We start from the raw sequence: 23,663 nt of genomic DNA, 5'->3' as shown, positions 1-23,663 counted from the left end.
ATTTGGTGGTGACACATGAATAATACTATTATTTTCATCCTTGTATACTTCTTGTACCCATCCAAGAAAGCCAAACATTCGTGATCTATTAACCAGTGGAAAATCTTCTCTCACTCTGGAAGTTTCCTACTGCTGGTTCTCTGTGTGCAAGAACTGTCAACACAATCTCAAGTGATCTGCAGTCCCACTTTTGCGTCAAAATGCATCCGACCATAATTTCTGAATCTCCTTAAATATCCGGGATTCGGGATTTACTTTCGCTTTCTAAAGTTGCCATTATTTATATGTGTCTTTGCATTACTTTTTTACAGCTGATCGTGCATGCATAACCGTGAGAGAAACATTAAATGGTTAATCATTTAATAAACGACTCCAATAGATTTGACTATATACTCGGAGAGAACAAAATATACTGGCAGCAAAAATTCTGTACACCATTAGAAATGGCTAATCAACTACTTTGCCTTATTTAAAAATTCTACACTTTTTATTCGAGCAATTATTATAATTTTGAGAAATAATGTCTTATTTTATTACATTTTTCTGTTATTTATTTTTCATTTGCTGTATATTTTATAATGTTAACATATTACATACTTTATACATGTCTAAAATGTTTTGTCAATACTGTAAAAGTCATGCCAATAAAGCAACTTTAGAGGGAGAAAGAGAGCAGCCTTTACCTGTCATGGGTGCACACGGCTCCTAAATAGTATAAGAGAAATAGTGGATTTCTTTTATTTCAACAGCCTTTATAAAAATAACTTTAACCGAGTGAAAAGAAAAAATGACTGACAGTGTCATAATAAATAAACATATAGTTAAAAATTAAACTGTTTTGTTTGTCGCATGTAGTTGACCATTTGTGTACAAGATGTGGTTCAGTCAGGCTACCACCGCAAGTATATTTCAAACCTGTGAGAAGCACTGTACTCTATCGTAAAGTATCATTATTATTGTTTGTTTTTAGAAATTTTAGAATATATTTTATTAAGGCTAATTTAAAAGCTGAAATTATGGAATAAATTCACCCAATTGTTTTCTTTAAAACTAAATGCATAATTTGACATGCTTTGATGTAAATATGCACAATTAATTACAATGATATTTTTTTTTTACATTTTATCTCAACAAATCAAAGCTTCTGATTTGATGGGCATGGCAGGTAGAAAACGGGGTGGGTTGAGCAGCGGGACAACAAATGCTGAATAAATAGATCGATCTGGACTAAAACCTGACGGGAGCGGGATTCGAAATTTAGTCCCGCGCAGATCTCTAATGAAAAGTATTAGTTACTTTAAGTGACCATCAAACGTTTTCTGTGAGGATGACAAATGGACAAACCGTTGCTGTAGTTTCAATACAAGTTTTACTTGTGAAGAAAATTAAAAAGCACTGCAGTGTTTGGGTACTCTGTGTTTGTTTGAGATAATTAGTCTACCGTTATTACTGAAATGTGTATATTCCATACGAAATGTGAAGCAGATTGGTTAATTCGTAATTCACATTGAAAATAACAAACTTGCATGGACTCTAAACTTAATGGCATTCCTTTCAAGTCACACACTCAGCCAGACACATTAAAACTATAGCGCTTCATACCAAACTTTTTTTAATTTATATTTTTTATTGTTATTGACAATGGTGTATGGCCAATTACTATCAATATAATTTTAACAGCCCAAGTATATAGTGTGCATAATTCTCAAGGGAACACAAAATAAAATAAACAAAAGCTCAAGGATTCTCTTTTTAATCGTGATTAGTAATTCAAATATTTGTTATAATGTTTTTTTTTATAATAAGTATAACACTAATTCTATTTACCATTAATCACAGCAAAATAAAAGGATGCAGACAAAAAAAATAGTTTGCATTATGTTTTTATGAGAGCTTTGTATTTCAAAGAAATGAATGAAATCTAATAGTTGAAACAACCCTTGCAATTCCAGCTCTTTTGGTTAGTTGTTTTATTGTGATATTTTCACTTTCCAGGAGGATCAGTATGCCAGATTGCATTGCTAGCAACAGACGTGTGTAAATATATGCATCTGTGCTTGTTTCTTCATGTTTTAGCCAACTTTAAAGGCTTTGCCAGGAATGTGATAGACCTGTCACATGTGAAGTGTGAAACGTGTTGCACTAAAATGATAAGGTGTGAACACGAGAGAGAATGAAGACGGATAACGGGACGTCCATCCCGTCCAGGTGAACATCCGAACATGCAGTCCTTGCCCATTATTTCAAACTTTAAATTCATCCTGAGGTAATTTAACTTTTCATTGTCGCTTTGAGCGCTCATGCTGAGCGAGGAGTGAATGTAGTTGACGGCGAAAAGCCGAAAATTACAAACCGAGTGTGCGAGTGCCAATATCCAGCCGGTGTTCCCAATGAATAAAGTCTTTTGGATTACACCGAGCTCCTGCTGTTCACATTTGCAATTCCAACACAAATCTCTCTCCACTTTCTCCGTGCCCTCGTTTTGTTATGAACATGTTTGTAACCAGATGTGCAAGAGTGTGTGGAACATGAAAATAAATGCTAGAGGTGTCTAAGTTATATGCACCTTGAATTTTAAAGGAGTCGTATTATGCTTTTTGCAGTTTTAACTTTCTTTAGTGTACAAAGTTGCTGTTTGAGCATGAAAAATTGGCAGTTAGAAAGCAAAATCCACTTCAAAGGATGTTGTTCACATTAAAAACTGCTGCAATAAATTAAGTTGAACCAAATTAACCTTGCAAGCAGTGTTGGGGAAAGTTACTTTTGAAAGTAGTGCATTGCAATACTGAGTTACTCCTCCTTTTTTTTAAAACTTGCAGGTGTTTGTTTTATTATTTTTTTTATCGAGAAATTTAGCTTTTAACAACCACCTGCAGTATATAATCTTTATTTTCCTTTAATAAAATGTAGGCTAAAATTATATATCTGAGAACTTTCTGAACCCAGAGCTATACATGCTCTATATACAGATTAATGACAGCATGTAATGTGTTTGCTACTTTTAAATGTTTTAACAAATATGTAAATTGTTTCCCAAAAAAGAAAACAATCTTGCTCTGTTACAAAACGCAGTCGCTTCTTCAGTACAGTGACTGCATCTCCTCAACAATAAAAGCAATAACTTTTTTTATATAGTTTAGTCGAATTATTATTTTACCTAGAGGAAATGAACTGATGTAAATCATTTGTTGTTTAGCTGGAAATGGGGTAGTTTTTATTTCAAATTTTTTTCTCGATGTCATGTTTCTTGCGGTTGACGGTAATCTACACTTACACTTGATCCACTTATTCTCTTCGATGAGTTCAAAATGACAAGAATCCATGGCAAAAATGTAAGTCTTTAGCCTGCCATTGTTTCTGTTTCTCACTGTCTGTAGTGATGACGGGCGGTTCACGGATGACTCATTTGTTTTTAACCCGATCTTCTAAGTGAACCGGTCCATCCAGTTCATTAAATTGAGTTGTAGTGAAATGGTTTGCGCCTTTAGTAAGTAATTAATTACTTTTTTTTAACATAACGGATACCCCCCTCTGACTCAAAATAAACCAATATCCTGAGTTATTCAATTACTAGAACAGTATACTGATTCATCTGCTGTGAAAAAAAGAGACTAGGTGATGATTGAGATCCGATTGTCTGTTCCCTTGCAGCATGCTCTCTCATAGCCAGTTAGGCAAGGTAAAAAGTAATTCACATTTCATTATTTTCAAAGTAACTTTCAAAGTAAGTAGTATTAATTATTTTACTTATAAAAAAGTAATATTATTATGTAACGTGCATTGCTTATAACGTGTTACCCCCAAAACTGCTTGCAAGTAATATAGCAAGTCATTTTAGCAAAACAAGTCACAGCTGGAAATGACGTCACCCCTCAGTTGAACCTGTATTGCATTAACATCTATCGATAGCAGTACATGTCTGTTTCACTTCTGTGTATACATTTAACAGAAATATTAGGTACTTATGAAATCAGGGTGGGACTAAAAATTCCTCAAAAAAAATTTTTTTTCAAAAATTCAGAATTTCTTAATTCAAAGTGCAAATGGACTTGAAAAAGTGCAAATGGATTTCTTCATAGACTGTCTATTGTACATTCATAGACATTACCAACATTAAAAAACAGCTAAAAATGACTTTTGCTTCCACCCTGAATTGGTAATTACTAGCATGGTATAATGACTGATCATATATATATATATATATAGAGGTATTTTGAGCTGAGGCTTCACATACATATTGTAAAAATAGGAATAATAAGACCCCTTTAAGATGCAACCATATAGGACTTGAGGTGAAAGAGCCCAGAGTGCTGACTCTGATGCAAATGTTGTTATGGTGTAAGTGGGAAAAGATGGCCTTCTTCGTAAAAAGTGTTTTAGTAACATTCCACAAATATGCTGAGTGTCTTCTCATAGTCTGGTCTGTATATCTGCTGAGGAGGGTTGGCAAAATATGCCTTGTAAGAGGTTTTCTGTGCATCCATGTCTTGGTGAGAAATGATAATGTAATGTGTGGCATGTGATATTAGCAGTTCCAGTGCGGGTAATAAAAGTTTGGCTAAAGCATTTCAATCTTTTAATATTAGCGCTCTCAAAGAGCATGTGGGATTCATTAACTTTTCATTTTTATTCACTTAACAGAAGTTGTAAGCTGAGAACAGTATTATTAAATCTTAACCATGACAAACTGTGTCGTTTAAAAGTGAAGTCAAGCAAAAAACAATCCACGCCAATTCCCGAATTTGAGAAGCCCTGGCTTAGGTTATTCACTTAACCCTGACTAATAGGCTATGAGTGTCCACCAGTTGGCTTCACAGTCCAAGCTCATCCAGCACAGCTCATTCAGAAAGAATGATACAATAAAAAAGTAGTGACCCCAGGCTGAAGGAAAACAGCAGTGTACCAATACAGCACTAAAACGTACTAAAGTAAAAGTACACATTTTTAAAACTACTTAGTGAAGTACAATTTCTGAGGAAAAACTACTCATAGTAATTTGACCATTTGCTATAAACAAAGACCATAGAATACATGAGACATGTCACTTTATAGTTTTAAATGGGGAAAAGTGTACCGGTCAATATTAGGGGTGTGACGAGATCTCAGGCTATCTCTACTCTCTACTCGAGATCTCTACTCGCGGGACTAATTTGCGAGGTGATTTCTCGTCAAGGTGAAAATTTGTCTCTTAAGTTGTGATGGTACGATGGAGCGTGAGGGTGAATTTAGCACTGACAAAATTGAGGCAGGATTGGATTGAGACTGCAACTCAAGTGCTTTGCACACACCTGGCAACCTGGGCTGCCTATGTGTCACATTCAGTAGCTCAGTTTGTCCAGTCAGTAGAGTTTATAGCAAAATATTATGCAGTATTTGCATATCCTTTACAGCATAGAATTAATTTACATTAAATTAAAATAACATTATACAAGTTGATTTTATAAAAGCACCTAAATAGTTTTAGTTTTGTGATTTTTATTGTATTTTTTTATTGGATAAAACACTATTTTCTATTCATATATTTCATTATTAAGAATTAAGGAGATCTTGTCTTGTTATCGTGGAGAAAGTGTCTTGTCACACCCCTAGTCAATATTGTGAATGAAACCCCGCCTTCTACACAGGAGCCAATCATCGATTGTTATAGATTGACAATTCTCTGTGGGAGGGGCTTATATCAGATGTGTGTTTTAGCAACAATTCCTGCAGTTGTTATGCATCCTCTGGGATCAGCAGCTGCACTGGAATCTCAGTAAATAGTGTTTTTACAGACATTCACTAAAGCTTAAAATCTCTTTTTTTAAACAAACCAGCCACTCTTGAAAACAAATGTTCTCTGGTTTTGTAATTTGAATAAAACATACGGTAGGTCCAGCCTGTCCAGTCAAATGCAAATAAAATGACAGCAACTACACAACCATTCACAAACTTGTGAACAAAGAGGTCTCTGTCATTCATTCATTCATTCATTCATTCATACATTCATTCATTCCTTTTCTTTTTGGCTTAGTCCCTTTATTAATCAAGGGTTGCCACAATGGAATGAACAAAAAACTTATCCAGCATATGTTTTATACAGCTGATCCCCTTCCAGCAGCAACACAATACTGGGAAACTCCCATACACTCTTACATTCGCACACATACACTACAGACAATTTAGCTTATTCAATTCAGCAATAGCGCATGTCTTTGGACTGTGGGGGAAACCAGAGCACCCGGAGAAAACCCATGTCAACAAAGGGAGAACATGCAAACTCCACACAGAAATGCTAACTGACCCAGCCGGGGCTCGAATTAGCAACCTTCTTGCTGTGAGCCGATTGTGCTACCCACTGCGACACCTTGATGCCCAGGTCTCTGTCGTTTTAGGAGGTAAATTGTCATCAAGGCCAAGTTGGCATTTACTTCAGAAGAATAGCGTGATAGAACCTGTCATTATTTTGATGATGATAGTGTAACACGGCCATAAATGAGGTTGGCGTCGTGATCTTGTTCCCTTTGAATGCTCATGTGCATTAACTCGGTCAACCTGAAAAAAAAAGCAGATTTTGTTTGATTTAAATATGAAATTTAATTCAATGTTTGGCACACAGTTTTGGAGAATTTGATGTTTTTTCATTTAAGGGGCACCTATTTTACCTCTTTTTCAAGATTTAAGAGAAGTCTTATGTCCACGGAATGTGTCTGTAAAGTTTAAGCTCAAACACCCATCAGATTATTTATTCTACCTTTCAAAATATTTGATTTTCTGTTCTGAACATATTGTAGCTGTTTTTGTTACCTGTGCCTTTAATGCCTTTACTAAAAGATTATTTTCATAATAGGTGCCCTTTAAACAGAGCATTGCCTGAGCATTCTGCCCGACAGGTGATTCAAAGATGGCTGCTGAGTGAAATTGCTTGCCTTAAAGGGACTTTAGAAAAGTACAATTACTGAGAAAAACTCCTCAGTTACAGTTATTTGAATATTCACAATTCATTGCTGTATACCACTGGAATCAGAAATTTATTTATTTTTTTATTTTATTATTTTTTTTAACCACCACCTTGATCTGCCCCATGTTACCTAAATCATCTCTCCACAAAATTTGCTCTTAGCCTCTTGCTGGACCTAATCCATTATCTTTCACACACAGAGACAATATCCCAGACTGTCGAGCGTCGGACATGCTTTTCTCCACAGGATGTGAGTGCAAGACGAAGACCTCGGCATTAACCTTTCAGCTGGCTCCTTACAGAAACGCTTAAGTCCACAATTCATGTAAATCACCGTACCACTGTTGGCAGCTCACAGAATAGACTGATGCTGATTCCATTTCAGTCCTTTTAATTAATGTCATCTAATTCCTCCCCCCTCTCTTCTTAATTGTGTCAGCATTCTTTGAAAGAAATCACAATGTGTAATAGCAGCCAGTGGGAGCATCTGACCTGGCTGCTTATTGAAACTTTAAACCCAATACCCACATTGTCCATAGGGTGCAGTTAAAGCGAATGTGTTACGTGCCGCCAGAGGTGACTGGATCATAAAAGGTGCTTTAAAATCCTGGCTATTTTTAAGATGTAACAAAAGCTCCCCCAATCTCTGCTAAAACTCATTAAGATTAGTTTTTTTTATCTTTGTTTTCATCCCGGTGCGCAGATATTGCACAATGATTTCTGATTTCCTAAGCGCAAGTATTATTTGAGAGAAAGTCTACAGAGATACTAGTGGTTAACCAACATGTCTTGCAGCCGGGTCAATTTTGCTCTGTTTTCTTACAAGAACTATAGAATATATTAAATCATTAGTTTACTTCAGCTTAGTCCCTTTATTTATCAGCTGTTGCCACAGCGGAATGAACCACTAACTATTTCAGCATATGTTTTACACAGTGGATACCCCTCCATCTGCAACCCTGTACTGGGAAACACCCATACACATTCTCTCTCTCACACACACAAACTCATACACTACATCCAATTTAGTTCATCGGATTTATCTATAGCGCATGCCTTTGGACTGTGGGGAAAACTGGAGCACCCTGAGGAAACCCACGCGAACATGGGGAGAACCTGCAAGCTTCACACATGACAACTGCCCTAGCTCGAACCAGCGACTTTTTTGCTGTGAGGTGACAGTGCTAACCACTGAGCCACCATGCCACCTGTATAGAACATATACAGTTAGCTCCATAAATATTTGGACATTGACACAATTCTTACATTTTTGGCTTTATACACAAACACGATGGATTTGAAATTAAACAAACTAATGTGCCTTGACTGCAGACTGTCAGCTTTAATTTTAGGGTATTTACATCCAAATCAGGTGAACGGTGTAGGAATTACAAAAGTTTGCATATGTGCCTCCCATTTGTTAAGGGACCAAAAGTAATTGGACAGAATAGTATAAGAGGCAGAATAATGGAAGGCACATATGCAAACTGTTGTAATTCCTACACCATTCACCTGATTTGGATGTACATACCCTCAAATTAAAGCTGACAGTCTGCATGCAGTTAAAGTTAAACTTTTTATTCATTTTTTTTTTCAAGTCCATTATGTTGGTGTATAGAGCCTAAATTGTGTCGATGTCCAAATATTTATGAAGCTAACAGTATGTATTAAATTCATTTAGAGAACTATTTATAGGTTGAAGGCATATTTATTGTTTATTTTGGTTGTTGACTTAAGCTGTCTTGCAATATTGGGTACGTTTGTTATTGGTATTCAGGTCTATGGTTTGAAGATTTAGTGTTTCTATGACCTGGATATATTATGTGTTCATATTCTCAATATGTTTGGGTCATTTTGTGTTGGAGCAACTGGATGATGTGATCTGGACTGGCTTAAGCCAAAAGGTCTTTGAGTTGATTAAAGGGATATTTACACAATCCTGTCTTCTGTTAAAAATGGAAAACCTATTTTTAGTTTGGCTGCTTATTTACAGAAAAACAGTTTTTTGATTGGCTAAAAAGGAAACATTTTAAAAATGGGTTTCAAGTTACACGTTTCTGAAAACAATGCAGTTGTCTCTGACTCTGTGCAAACTGAAATAAACGTGATTTCCATGTGAATGTGACAAGTGAATATTACTTAGTCTTGACAATCAAACAATGACAGTGGACTAAAAGACCATGCAGTATGTATGTGTGCTGATTGTATAATGATGAATATGAGCTGCAAATGCATTGCTGTAAATTGTATTTCCCACCTTGAATTATTCTCCATGAGAACAGTGTTAATAAAGCTGTCCTTTTTCCCTGATGTAAGTTTAAATATAGTGGAATCAATATAAACAATATCCTCCTGTAAGACTTTTTGGCAGATTTATTGGTACGAATCCTGGGTATCCATTGTCAGGGGTGAGTGATAATCGGTTCAGGTTTGTTCCGTCATTTTTCAGAGCAAACTATGCATCATTACATTTCATTACTTGGATTTTATTATGTATTATTATCAGGGCCAGATAACTGTGCATGAGTAATAAAATGAATCCAGCTGTACAACCCACTCCTGTACTCCCATCCTACCTTTGAGCATGTCTCTATTACAAATTAAAACTCTGCTTAGCGCAAGCTTCCTTGTCTGGGCTGGCAGAGAAGTGCACTGTCATAGAGATGATTGCTTGTAAGAACTTGGCACCGTATTTGTGAAATGAAATATAATTTCTAAATTCTCCTTATGGCAGCTACTGTAGTGTCAGGGCACATCAGCTTGTGAGACTAAAATTGTTGTTACAGCTTGAAGGGAGAATATATTAAACCATTGCACAAGTGAATTTACTGTATATACTTGTTAAAGCAAAAGGATATGCTAGCAGGTTGAGTTCATTGTTCTAGCACATTCTCACTATTAATTCATCACTTTTTAACATTCATGTTACCTATTTTCCAAAGCATTTTCCAAGGTGGTCAATCGCTTTCAATTGCTTGAATTTTCATCTAATGTAGGTGCATTCTGTTCTTTGTAACCCCTCCAGTTTGTTTGCCATACTTGATTGGTTTGACTAATGTAATGCTAAACACAACTTCTAACATCTATTACTAGCAAATTTTTTAAGATCATGGGAATGAGGTTTACTTGCACAGAATAGCTGGCCTCATTTACACACTGAAAACAACTATTCAGAGATTATTCCTTGGATTTACAATTTTTTTTACGTTAAGTGGCTGTAAACTATTTATTTGGGCTGAATTTAAACAAACAAATTAAGTAGAATTTTATTAAACTTAATTTGTTTGTTTAAATTTAACACAAATAAATTGTTTGCAACAGTTTTGCAGACATCTTTTTTTTAGTGCACTCATTCCCATAAGCCTCAATTCCATCCAGGTCACGGCACCAATATGACACTCAAATTCATATTCTATATTATGTGTGCTCTGAGTAGATTCTGAACAGGACATTTTGGCATGGTACATGTGTATACAATCAAGGGCAATAGAAACATATCTTTTTTTTGTCTGGTTCTATTGTGCTTTTTTTAAAAAATTGGAAATAAGTTGTAAATTTACAGCTGGCCTCAGTTATATTCAACCCGTAAACCTCTGATGTAGCCAACACAAGCTCATTCTGAGAAAAAAAAAAAACGCTATATACATTTCTGGAGGGCGCCAAATATGCCTCAGGAAGTATGTGTTTTTTGCAGTTTTTGTATTCGTGTAAATCCACCAGAGGCTGCTGTCAACATACTGACTGACTGATTGACTGAATAAATGACTGACTGACTGATCGACTGACCCACTCTTCTCCTTTCCTAAACCCAACCAATAGTATTTTCAAACCAATTGACTCGCCCACCAAATTCTTTAAACCCAAGCTAGATTTTATTATATTCTCACCTTGTTATTTAATTGTTTATTTTATGTTTTGGCTTATTCGCTTTATGAAAGCGTTCTTCGCCAGACTCAAACTCTGTCGTTGTGGTCAAATCCTCTCTGGGTCTCAAGTCCGGTAATGTATATGGCGAGCTAACTGGATAAACTGGTAATCATGGGAAAGCCATCCATAAGGAGGCAAGTGCAAAAAGAAAGTCATACCACCCTGTATCATTCATTTTAAAGATGAAATGCAGCCATACGTTCTTCTGGCTACATAATTGGTGATCTCCAGAAATGTATATAGGGCTACGTTTTCAGAATGAGCCTATGTTGGATGTAGCTCATGGGACCATGCAGTGAAACTTCTCCATAAAGTGCTTTTCACACACTAAAAATGTTTGGAGAAAATGTTTACATGACAATCTTTAATTGAATTAATTTAGCAAAAACTTTAATTCCTTTTAGTTGTTCAAGTGAGATGAAGGGCAGTTTAAAAATAAATGCTGTGAGGAGCTGCAGCTGATATTGAAAATAGCGCAGTAAAATAAATGTTTATGTCTTAAAGACATGGCACTGAACAATAGAATTTAGTGCAATACTTCTTTTCTGGTGTGAGACTCGCTTCATATGTGTCTCAATCAGGCAATGTCGAAAATTGATTTTGAAGAAAACAGATTATAAATGTGGAGATTTTATAACGGTCAGAATTACCTGAGCAGGAATACTTAAAATTTAAAGTCCCCATGAATAAGATCTACTCTTTGATCCACATTGGGTGGAATTTGTCTCTGGCATTTAGCTAACCAGTGAAAAAATAATGAAATGACTCACATTAGCCCCTTTCACACATACAGACCTTTCCGGAAAATTGCCGGCAATTTTCCGGAAAGGTTGTATGTGTGAACAGGTCCTTTTTGAAAATACCGGTAAATTCATTCTGGCTATTTTCCGGAAAGAGAAGTTGTAACATTACCGGCAATTTGCCGGAATGCTGCGCAGTGTGAATGCAGAAGCAAGATTGCCGTAATAAGCGCGTGCACGTCTAGAACGTGCTGACGTGAGACGTCTGCTTTAGCCAATCACAACAGTCAGACGCATTTACGTCCGCACGGTTTGTGAGAATAAAAGCCTTTGAATATTTTTTCCAGACACATTTAGCTGCTAGAAGTTAGTCAGATCACGTTTATATGTTTTTCTTAATGCCAACTGTGCAAATAATCATCGAAGAGATGCTTATGATAAGCCGTTGTTTGTTTACCTTCAAGCTTTGCGTGTGCCTGTGAAACAGCCTGTGAGCGCCTGCACACGCACATATTCACAATATTGATCATCCACAGAGTTTGTAATTTAGTAAAATATTTACAAATACAAGTGCAGCCGTTTAAAGCTCATTTGTGGTTTATGATGTCAGAATTTACCGGTATTTTGGAATGGATGTGTGAATGCTCTTTTCCGGAAAATTTCCGTAACGTCCTCGCCTGTGTGAACAGCGCTTTTTTGAAAATACCGGTAAAGTCTTTCCGGAAATTTTCCAGATATTTACCGGTATCACTGTGTGAAAAGGGCTTTTGTCTAATCTTCAGGAAGAGTCCACCTTAGTTACCTCTACCATCATATTTTCTGGCTGACTCGATTTGCTTTGCTTCGGTCTCCCACTATCCTGATCCAGGGATGCTGTTCCATCTTTTCGAGATCTCTTTTGATCAGGCTCATAATCAGATTTACTTATGTAAAAAAAAAAAAGATAATATGCTTGACTTTGGGCCCTATCATACACCCGGCGCAGTGTGGCGCAAGGCGTGGCGCAATAGTCTTTTGGTAGTTTCTGCTTGGCGCAAGAGTCATTTTGAGGTGTTGCGCTACGCTGTTTAAATAGCAAATGCATTAGCGCTCATTTTTGCGCCCATAGGCGTTCTGGTCTAAAAAGGAAGGCGTTCTGAGGCGGACCGCTGGCGCGTTGCTATTTTGAGAATCTATAATATATTTTTCATTAGACCAAAACTAACCCGGTCTAAACTCCGGCGCAGAGTTGCGCCTCGCTTACGCACTGCTTAATACGCACAAGAGAGCAATAGGCAAATATCTTTACATATGAAAAAATGTAAATATTAAGGATATATATATATAGTATATAATAAGAATAGATATAGAATACAAATATAAAAGATTAAAATATTACAAAACATTATTTTCTAGCCTACATAAATATGAAAAACCACTGCTTTTATGTCTTCTTCATCTTGGGAGGCTTTTTCAGTTCATTCATAACAATTTGCTTTTGTATAATGTTATTATAATTAGCAGTATTATTTATTATATTCAAATTTATATTTGTTTTTATTAAAAACAAGCTTAGATTTGCCCACCTGTCAGGTTTTAGACCATATGGGGCACAGCATGTGTTTGAGGATATAACTCAGGTTTTAGAGCACATTTTGCTATTATTATTCATTTATTTGTTTGCTGGAAATTAGAACTGAATTTAGAAATAGTTTTGAAACGAATATTTGCGCTTAACAAACAAAAGTATTTATTTATAGACTAATTGATGTCTGTGCGTAAAGGTTTCCCTATCCAAGAGCGAAAGTGAAAGTGATCCATTATCTCTCATTCTCATGCAGTAGATGCTCTGTTTAACAGTTTTCTGTAAAAAAAACTGTTAACTGTTTGCTTGTGGAATTGCTCATTTTTTCCACTTAGACTTACTTTGCGTCCTGTAAATAGCGAATGCGCTCTTGGCGCGACGCAGCTGACTCTTAAAGGGAATGGGAGATGAGATTATAATTGGTTTATTCTCAAAACACACCTATAACTCATTAAGAAAATAAACTCAACCCTTTTAGAACATGCGCCACGGCCCAAGGCAGATTTCCCGTCCTTAAATTAGCAAAAACGCGTCCTGACACGCCCTGAAAGCGTTTGCGCTCTGCGCTTTTGCGCTCTGCGCATGGACTGTCAAAATAGAGCCCTTTGTCTATGACCTCTGTTACGCTAAACTTCAATTAAGTAAACTGCGAGTAAGAAAGTAAGTCAATGAAAATAAGTATGTAGATGAAAAAAAATTTTTTTGTTGTAATTTATGAAATTAATGTAAATTAATGTAATAAATTTTTTTGTAATTGTAAAAAAATAGTTTTGGTATAATGAACCTATGTGTGATTATCTTGTTTGGGTGTTCATTCTATTATTATTTGATCACATGAGTGTTTACACAGTGAAAAACAATCTAATGTGTTTTTCAGCTATTGGAAGTGGTTAAAAAGTGGATAACATTTTAGAGTGGGTTCATGGTTGTATTCATAGAACAGTCATCCACAATTTTTAAACCTGCTGTAAACAGAACCAAAATGTGCCAATTTGGTTGTACTGTCCAGAGAGTCCTAAAAGAGGAGTGATCTGTTTGAGTAATGGACCCTCATTCAGAAAAATAATGTTTTAGCGATTGAAGCCTGCATGCGAATGGCTTACTAACATGTGCATATGAAAGTGCTAATTTATATTTGATTTGCATAGTCCTTCCTAGCCAAATTTGGCACAGACGTGAGATTTACAGATTTAGCTAGGCGCCAAGGGCTACACATATTGGTAAGAGAAAATTACTGATTAAAAGGCAAAATATTATTCACATTATGATATTCACACACACCCTGCTAGCAGAGTGGAAATTAAGCCCTGCATGTTAATGCTAGTTTGCACTTATTTATCACCTGACATAATTCTGCCGCCTCCATTTCTGCCTTATTAGTCTGTTGATACGAATTGGTTTTGTGAAAGCACATTGACTGAAGGCCGTTTTGCTCATTTTGGTTATGGACGGGGCTCTGTGAGCTACTCATAAATGAACAGTCAAGCAGGAGTCCAAGCCATTATTGATTGTAGACATACAAATTATAGTTTTAGAGGGGTTTGCATTTTGTGAGAAATGTAAAATGCACCTGAGGGAAATAAAAGAGGCTTTCGGAAATGTATAAATGGCAAAGATTTTGCAGGGCTACTGAACCGATCTTAAATTAAACAGTGATGGCAAATGTCAACTTGATATTTCCTCCACAAAATTAAAAAGCTGAAAAAGAATATATTTTATAAGATGTTTTAATTATAAACACTAATAATACATTTATATTTTTTTATAATAATAAAATACAATGTTAAATGATGCTAAATGTTTCTTGCATTTACATTTTTTTAAATTACGATCATTTTGCTGTCACTTTGACCCAGAAGTGCATTTTAAGTTACATATTCTATAAAGCAAAAAGCAGAGTTTCACCCAATATTTAAATGATCTCAGCTGTAGAGTAAAATGAAATAATAATATAATTAGAAAGCTTTTCGCTTTCAAGCAAAATGTGTTTTTGGTCAAAATGACACAAAATAATGGAGAAAAATAGTGCACTCTTCAAATTTCACATTACTGTGTTTTCATACAGCTGCTTGCATGGAAATATAATGACTGAAAAATAAGCAATGCGTTGCTGTGGCTATTAATTATAACTGTTTTTATGTGACTCTCATTTTTAATGAAATTACTTAATTCACAGACCTAGATCTGTGGTAGAATTCCCAAAGTCATTATTGAGAGAAAATGAAAGTTGTGGCCAAGTATGGTGAAACCTACTCTGAATTTGTGCTTCGGATTTAAACCATTCTACTGCACACACACAGCATTGAACACACAAACACACTCCCGGAGCAGTGGACAGCCATTGCTGTGGTGTTCAGGGAGCAGTTGGGGTTTCGGTGCCTTGCTCAAGGGACTCACCTCAGCCATGGTATTGAGGGTGGTTAGAGTGCTGGTTATTCACTCCCACCAAGGGTATCGCTAGACCCTATTTACTGGGGCATGTGCTCCAGTAAAAACTGCCAATGCCCCAGTAAATACTTTGAGTTACAGTTTACATTATATGTAAGTGCATTAATTAGGAGAATTAATCTCGACGTTATTCTCTACACATGAATCATTGCTTGTGACAGCTACAGTTGAAATTAGAATTATTAAACCCCCTTTGTATTATTATTTTTATATTTCCCAAATGATGTTTAACAGAGCAAAGTAATTTTCACAGTATGTCTGATAATATTGTTTTTTTTTCTGGAGAAAGTCTTATTTGTTTAATTTCAGCTAGAATAAAATCAGTTAAAAAATAATAAAATAAAACTATATATATATATATATATATATATATATATATATATATATATATATATATATATATATATATATATATATATATATATATATATTGAGGTAAAAATTATTAGCCCCATTAAGCTATATTTCAACTATATATATATATATATATATATATATATATATATATATATATATATATATATATATATATATATATATACATACATACATACATACATATATCAGTTATTAGAAAAGTTATTAAAACTATTGTGTTTAGAAATGTGTTTAAAAAAATCTTCTCTCCGTTAAACAGAAATTGCGGGGAAAAATAAACAGAGGGGATAATAATTCAGTGTGTTTAATAATTCTGGCTTTAACAGTTTGTAGTTTAATCGAAAACAAACTGATGCTTGTACACAGAAAATAACAATAACAGAGAAACCTCCAATAGAGCTTAATATCTAGCAACGCCCCTGACTCCCACCATGCAAAATTTCCGTTGTTACCAGGACCCAAACCTGTTACCTTTCGACCACAATTTCGCCTCAGTTACCATTAGGCTGCCCTCTCCTCCTTATGTATGTATGTATTTATTTATTTTTGAAAGAATAGCCAACTAAGGTTGCACATTTTGTCATTATCATATAATTCAGTGATCCAAATCAATTGTTCCAGCAAACATTCTCAAACAATGTTGAAAACCTGTCTGGTTGTAACTACAGACTCTTGACTTGTTGTTAATAGCATAAGTCATATTTTACTGCATGGGCAGGGTTACCTTTGCGGTTTACAGTATGACTCACTTTTTGGAGCTTCTTTATTGTTTCATACCTAAAACCTGGTATTTTGGTTCGACCACAGACAAGTTTCCTAGCCTTATTGTTACCATAACATACACACAGAATATAGAATACAGAGAATAGTCACTACCAGCATAATTGTATTTGCAACATGAGACATAAAACCCGCTATATTGAAATAGTCAGCATCAGCTACAGCTGTATTGTTGGTTTGCACATCTAAAAAGTTTTTTTTTTTTACCGCTACACAAAAAAAGACATGGAAGACAGCACTGTGTTCAGTAAAGAGGTCAAAGAGCAGTTTCATTGAAAGCAGTATCGGACATCCTAGAATAAAAACGTTTTTTCAGGAAGTCGTGGCAGTAGAGGCGGTGCGACTATAGCTATAATCCCACACACTTTAAGCGGTACTAAACTGCTGTGAAAATGGAAACTGAGCGCAGCAAAACTGAAGCGAGCTCAGCCATGCCAAACTGTACCATACCACATGCAAAGAGCTGTGGAAAAGCAGCTAGAATTTCCTCTTATTATGACATGTGGACCACATTTGACTAAATAACAAAGCTAATATGCAGCACAGTTCAATCTTTATCTTTTAATCTATATATGTACTCCTTCAGGGTCTTTTGGAAATCTATAGAATTGTTTTCAAGGGTGCTTGTGAACATCAGGAAACCTCAAAATAATAACAACAGAAGAAGCAGTCCTTTGATGCAGTTGTTGCTATACAGCAGTAACCTGCTATTTCTTACAAGGGATTTGCATTTGTTGTTCTCATCACCTTTCTTTTTAATTCTCTCTCTACTGTTCTTTTAAATCTCAGACTTGCAATTGACTGCTTGAGTTGCTAGATTTAAACCAATCATGGACTCTGATCCGTGATTTAGTGTGCTTTTTATGCTAATACTTTTAATCCGCTCCCGGGTTCGTTTGAGCTAGTGTGAATTCTGTCATCTGAACTCGGGTGCACACCCGTGAACCTTACCAGAGTCTGCATGAAAGAGGTGATGTGGGGTACAGTTTGTGCATGCTCTGGTATGGTTCACTTCTGATATGAATGCAATTGTACCAAAAAACAGAAGTGCACAGCCAACTGTACAACAAACTTTAGTTATAATATTCATTCATGTGTGTATGTCTGTGTCACCTACCTTAGTGACAAGTGGGTCTGATCCAGTACAAACAGTGATAATGTCTGCTTGTCGCCACCAAAAATGACTTCTGCAGACATTGTGTGATGTTCTGAACATTTTTAAGATCGACTCTTGCTTTCTGTATTTTAGCTTTGGTAAGAAAACCAAAAGATTCAGTCAAAGCAGAATGACCGTGGCATGTCTTCATTTTGGTGCTTTTCATCTAGCATCAGCTGTACACAAAACATCAGTCTGATGACGCAAGCATTTCAGGTTTCAGAAGGAAAATAGATGGTGTGGGTACAAACCAGCCGAGGGTTAGGGATGCACCAATACAATATTTTTTATAACCGATCCAATCCCAATACCAAAACTCTGAGTATCGACAGATACAGGTCTGATCCTGATACTGTGGCATTTTTTTTTAAACTCAAATAATATATCTTCTTTAGTAAAATAGCAGACCTAAAATCCTACTACATATGACAGACGACACAATCTCAACCCTGTTCCTGGAGATCTCCTGCAGAGTTTAGCCCCAACCCTGATCAAACACAACCAAACCAACTAAATAGGATCTGAAGGAGCACTTGGTAATTAAAGACAGATGTATTTGATCAAGGTTGCAAGTGAGCTCTGCAGGAAGGTAGATCTCCAGGAACAGGGTTGAGCACCCCTGGCTTATATGCTTCAGCGCTCAAATTGACAAATAATCTGTTAAGTAAAATATTAATATAAATTACAGTGAAATATTTACAGTTTCAAAGTAGTCTATATTAAGCTAAATAATTTTCTGTTAATGACAATCCATATTGCTCCCATCAGTTTCACTTTTATTAATTTATTCAGCTGCTTTGACAACAATGAGCCAGGCTTTACAAACTATTCGCAGCACTAAAAGTATTCCCCTCGGAAGAATAAACTCAGTCAGAAAAATGAGAGAACAGAAACTTATTGTTATAATAGTTTCATGAAGCGGCGCACACCGTGTCTGCGCAGCCGTTGCGTGAATGAAGTTTATGAAAACTTACTAGTGCCTTATAATAGACTACCTTTGTGCTTTTGTTGGCTTAGAAATGACACATTATAGCGCAAGATCTGATTTGGATCGGTACCATCTTGCTGATACTTGATCCAGCAAAAATATGCAGTATTGAACTGATGTCCTATCCAAGTATCGGGATCGGTGCACCACTATGAGGGGGGCAATCGAACTTGAGTTCGGACCAGGTATTCGGACCAAGTGTAAAAGCACCCTTAATCTATTCAGATGTTAGGAAGAGAAGGAGACTAAAGACTTCAAATATTTTTGCTGGCAGGTTTTGCTCTATGTGTTTTAGACACTTTGTACTCATTTACTTGTGGTTTGCTTGGTTGTTCTATTTACTTTGAGTTATGTACCAACTAAGCTATGCCAAGAGGGAAGTTAAAGGGGAGAATGCTATACAATTATTTATTTCTATTTAACCACATTAGCAATGTTCCTTATTACGTCATGCTGTAACATTTGAATTATGTAGTGAGATTTTTTTGTACTCATGGGTCTTCATGATGAAGGTGTTTCCTCAGTTTGATAATTCCTCTGCCACTGTGGAAACAGTTAATCTTAAGGATTTCATGTGGTTATCTATTTTGTTTGCTCCCTTCTATACCTTGAATCACTGAAGTGCATAACATTAGCAAATGTTATTGCTTCATGACCTCCATGTTTGATTCTAACCATCTTGGTTAAATCTTTTTAAAGAAACAATTGCAACTGGCTGGTTAGTTTCTCTAACTACACACAATACTAGGATAGTTCTTCTAATCTGATTTCACCAAGTAGGACATCTTCCTAAATTAACGTCTATGTTGATCCTGGAACAACATTCCAATCAGCCAGTCAGTAATTACGAGGTAGTGTACCGTTTATGTTAAGTTTAGGCTTACGGTTAGGTTTATGCGCTTCTGCATGTTTGTTACCCCAGTATTATTGCCCTCTGATTTTAGGGAATAATTTACAGTTATAGTTGGGTTTAGGGGTATGGAATAGGTATGGATTACATTTTCGAACAAAAATTATGTTCCAGGATCAACATGGATTTTAATCCAAGTCATGACGTGCATGATCGTTCATCAGCCAGTTACAGTGGTGTTTTAGAAACATGGCCCTGGTCAAGAGGTGAATGTCCTGTTTGAACAGAATGGCCAGGATCTCTGAGCCCCCAGAGTGACACTGACAGACTGCTTCTCTGTCAGCAGATGGACAACATTTATAATTCAGTCTGGAGATTGTTGCATGCTGCTTCATTTCTTGTGCGATCACCACAGCGTTATAAGAGTCAGTGTAAGGATCTACCACTTTAGCAGTGACCTCTGAATCTGTATCATACTGCACATGCTCACCTATCACATACAAACCACATGAGAATTATAGATAGAGTAGCTGTAGATAAATGTGTTAAGCTTCAGAAATGAGACGTTCATTTTAAAATCATGCTTAAGGAATAGCATTTACATCAAGTCTCACTGATATTATGGATATGACAGTCACTGGACCTTTAATGCACAGAGCCATTAAAAAACAGCTCTCTTTCAGAGAATCATGTTCATTTCATTTCCATTTGGATGTGACCAAAAGCAAAAGTTGTTTACTTCCCAATTAGCCCATCGCTTTCCCCAATTTTGCACATATTTATTTCATCTGGTTGCTAACATGATTGATGGACAGGGTGTTCAGATAAACACAGTGAAGCAGAAGAGTTGTCTCTTCTTTTACTATTTTTCAGTCATAATGAATTCTGTATTCTTATCCTGAATGAGTTCTAAGCCTAAAGTTGATATCTGCTTCAATTGCAGAAATTTGATTTTGAAAAAAATAATTATTATAATTTCCATACTGTTTATTTTCCCCCATAAAACAGTTTTTTTTTCATTTTGTTTGTAGTATTTTGTGAGTTATACAGTGGTAGAAAGAGATTATTAAAATCCCCTCAAAAGAAATGAATTGACTTTAACCCGTGAATGATTACACCAGTGTGATCATTCTCAGCTGGTCTCTGAAGCGTACAATCACACCGGTGTGATTAGAACGTTCAGAGTGCACATCATCAACAACTAAAATTCAAATCTGACGGCGGGTGCTCAGGCATGGAAAGAGGTGCACATTGCTTGTAATTGATCACAATTTATCTGTTTTCAAACAAACAATTTCTTTTTAAGTCTTAGGCATTTAAATACACATAACTGCAAGCAAAACATACAATTTAAGGTTTGTAAAATACATGCAGATGTCTATGAAGATGGCAATAATAATTAGTTTGCTTTATTCACGTAAAATAAACACAGTTGAATATATTCTCTATTCCTCTCCCGGATAAACGGTTACTTACTTTAATTTATTTCAGAAGAAAATTATGAATAAACATATCGTGAAGCCAGCAGCTCGTTTCTCTCCTGCGGTTGTTGCTGGAAGGGGATATAGCTGCGATTGGAACTTAACAAGAAGTATTTATATTTTATTAAATTACGCATTACTTGTATTTTATTAGCGTCTGCCTCTAACTTAACCCTAAACCTAACTCTTATGCTAATGTAAAAATATTATTTATTGTTGTACAGTGTCACACAAAATGTGCTATAATGACATGAGTATCCTTAGCTGAATCCCATCTAGATTTGACCCTCTTCTGGAGCGCAGACTTAACATTGTGGCACCAAATACCCATATAACAAATGACACGATCATTATTAAGCTATTTTAAAGACAAAATATATGTTCTATCATGTATTTGAGGATTTCATTTCACACTATAATTAGAGCATTTTTCAATATTTACAGCAAAGGGTGAAAATAAACACAATACCATATAAACATAGATCATTGGAGCTGGTGGGTCACATGATTAATGACGCTTTATCATTAGAACGCAAGGAATTCTCACAATAAAAAACTCACGCAGGAGGGTTTTCCACGATGGATGTCCAGTGTTTCCAGCCTCCCGTGCCTAGACTGTTGCTTGGCCAGAGGAGAAACGGTCGTGCCCTATTGAGCCTGGTTTCTCTCAAGGTTTTTATTTATTTATTTTTTTTGTCAATTGGTGGTTTGTTCCTTGCCGCTGTCACCACTGGCTTGCTTGGTTTGGGACTTGTAGAGCTGCGCATCGATGGATTTGCTCTTCAGTGTTTGGACTTTCAGCAGTGAGATTTAAAACACACTGAACTGAACTAAACGTCAACTCTGAAAACTGACACTTTTTCAATTGACTAGAACTTGTATTTTAAGCTTCTTTAACACAATCTACATTGTAAAAACGCTATAGAAATAAACATTAATCTAATTGAATATCAATCAATCAGTCAATCAATCAATCAGTCAATCAATAAAAAATTTATAAAAATTAAACAAGGTTCAATGAAGATGGAAGCATTTTTTTTGTGCTTGGAGTGTTTGCATATTTATTTCAATAATACTTTACTTGCATGTTTTAAAAAAACATTTTAGAGAACTTGTCATTAAAAAGTTTGCAATTAAAATAAATAATTGCTTATTCACCTTCAGTGTCTTGTTGGTCCCACAATCAATTTCTCAGTGTACTGGCACTCCAACGATCTTTATTTTAACAGTTTCATCTATTTTTTAATAGAAACGTGTGAGTGCCAGGAACATGAGGACAGTAAGCTGTCTATCAGGTATGTAGACTCTTTGCGCTCAAGTCTTTGCTGGGCCACCTGCGCGCACACACACACAAAGATATAGGCTAATGTAATATTAACAGCCACTCCTTCCGCCCTATTCAGAAAGGTCATTTTTCTCAGTTCAGGAATTTCCTCCACTTAATCCTCGTATTTTATTTATTTCCAGTGAGCCTGCATAAAAAAAAAATTACCTTAATGATTTTGATTCCAGAATGCAAAGTAAAAAATGGATAACATCATTTATTATTATTGTTGTTTTATTATTATTGTTGTTTTATTATTATTATTATTATTATTATTGTTATTATTATTATTATTATTATTATTATTATTATTATTATTATTATTATTATTATTAGAAGTAGTAGTAGTAGTAGTAGTAGTAGTAGTAGTAGTATAGTTATTATTATTGTTATTACTATCATTGTTGTCATTACATTACATTACTATTAATAGTATTATACTATTGTTATTGTTATTGTTATTATATAATTGTTATTTTTATTGTTGTTGTTGCTGTTTTAGTTGTTATTATTGTTATTATTATTATTATTATTATCATTGTTGTTGTTGTTGTTATTATTATTAGTAATGGTAGTAGTAGTAGTAGTAGTATTTTTTATTGTTGTTTATTTAATAAAATAAATATTATAAAATGTTTTATTTATAAATTAATATTTTTCAATGATCTTTCATCTCAATATTTCCACATTTTCACTTTTTTTTTTCTAAATGCTGCATCCCTTTTTCAATCTCATCACTAACACATACATTCCCTACACAACTACAAGTCCCATAATCCCACTTTTTCCCATCCATGTCACATGATCATCAGCGAGGAGCAGATGGTACAGAGTCATGTGATGTTGTTAGCCGGGGTTGAATCTGAGTGCTTCTCCTGCTTCTGATGTGAATGCTAAGGCTAAGTGCTCTCTCTTAAGAAGAAAAAAAGAACAGGGTAATGTATGAAAAATGAGCTTTGTTTATGTGCGTCTGTGGTTAAATGGATTGCTCTTTTTTTGGCTAAGAGCGTGTCAGGTGGAGGTCAGTGTTAAAGGATGGAGAGGAGAGGAGGTGATGGTGTGAAGGGGGAGGAAAGGCCTTAAAGGATGC

The 23,663-nt window shown here is 35.5% G+C and overlaps 1 protein-coding gene across 16 annotated transcripts in view; it reads left to right on the top strand.

Annotated features, from left to right (window-relative positions):
* The window catches only part of tsnare1 (T-SNARE Domain Containing 1), a 506,388-nt gene that overhangs the window by 31,032 nt on the left and 451,693 nt on the right, over window positions 1–23,663 (top strand). For 8 of the 16 annotated variants that reach the window (XR_015510177.1, XR_015510178.1, XM_087284980.1 and 5 more), the window contains exon 1: window positions 23,401–23,508. The exons of the other annotated variants lie outside the window; for them this stretch is intronic. The gene's annotated coding sequence lies outside the window, so the exon portion shown is untranslated. Of the gene's footprint in view, window positions 1–23,400; window positions 23,509–23,663 lie in introns of those variants that run through there. 16 annotated transcript variants of the gene reach the window in all.

This window comes from Danio rerio, chromosome 16 (genome assembly GCF_052040795.2).
Source record: "Danio rerio strain M-AB ecotype USA chromosome 16, GRCz13ab, whole genome shotgun sequence".
NCBI lineage: Eukaryota > Metazoa > Chordata > Actinopteri > Cypriniformes > Danionidae > Danio > Danio rerio.
The sequence above is the reverse complement of the archived record's forward strand: the minus strand, read 5'-3'. Positions and strand labels throughout refer to the sequence as shown.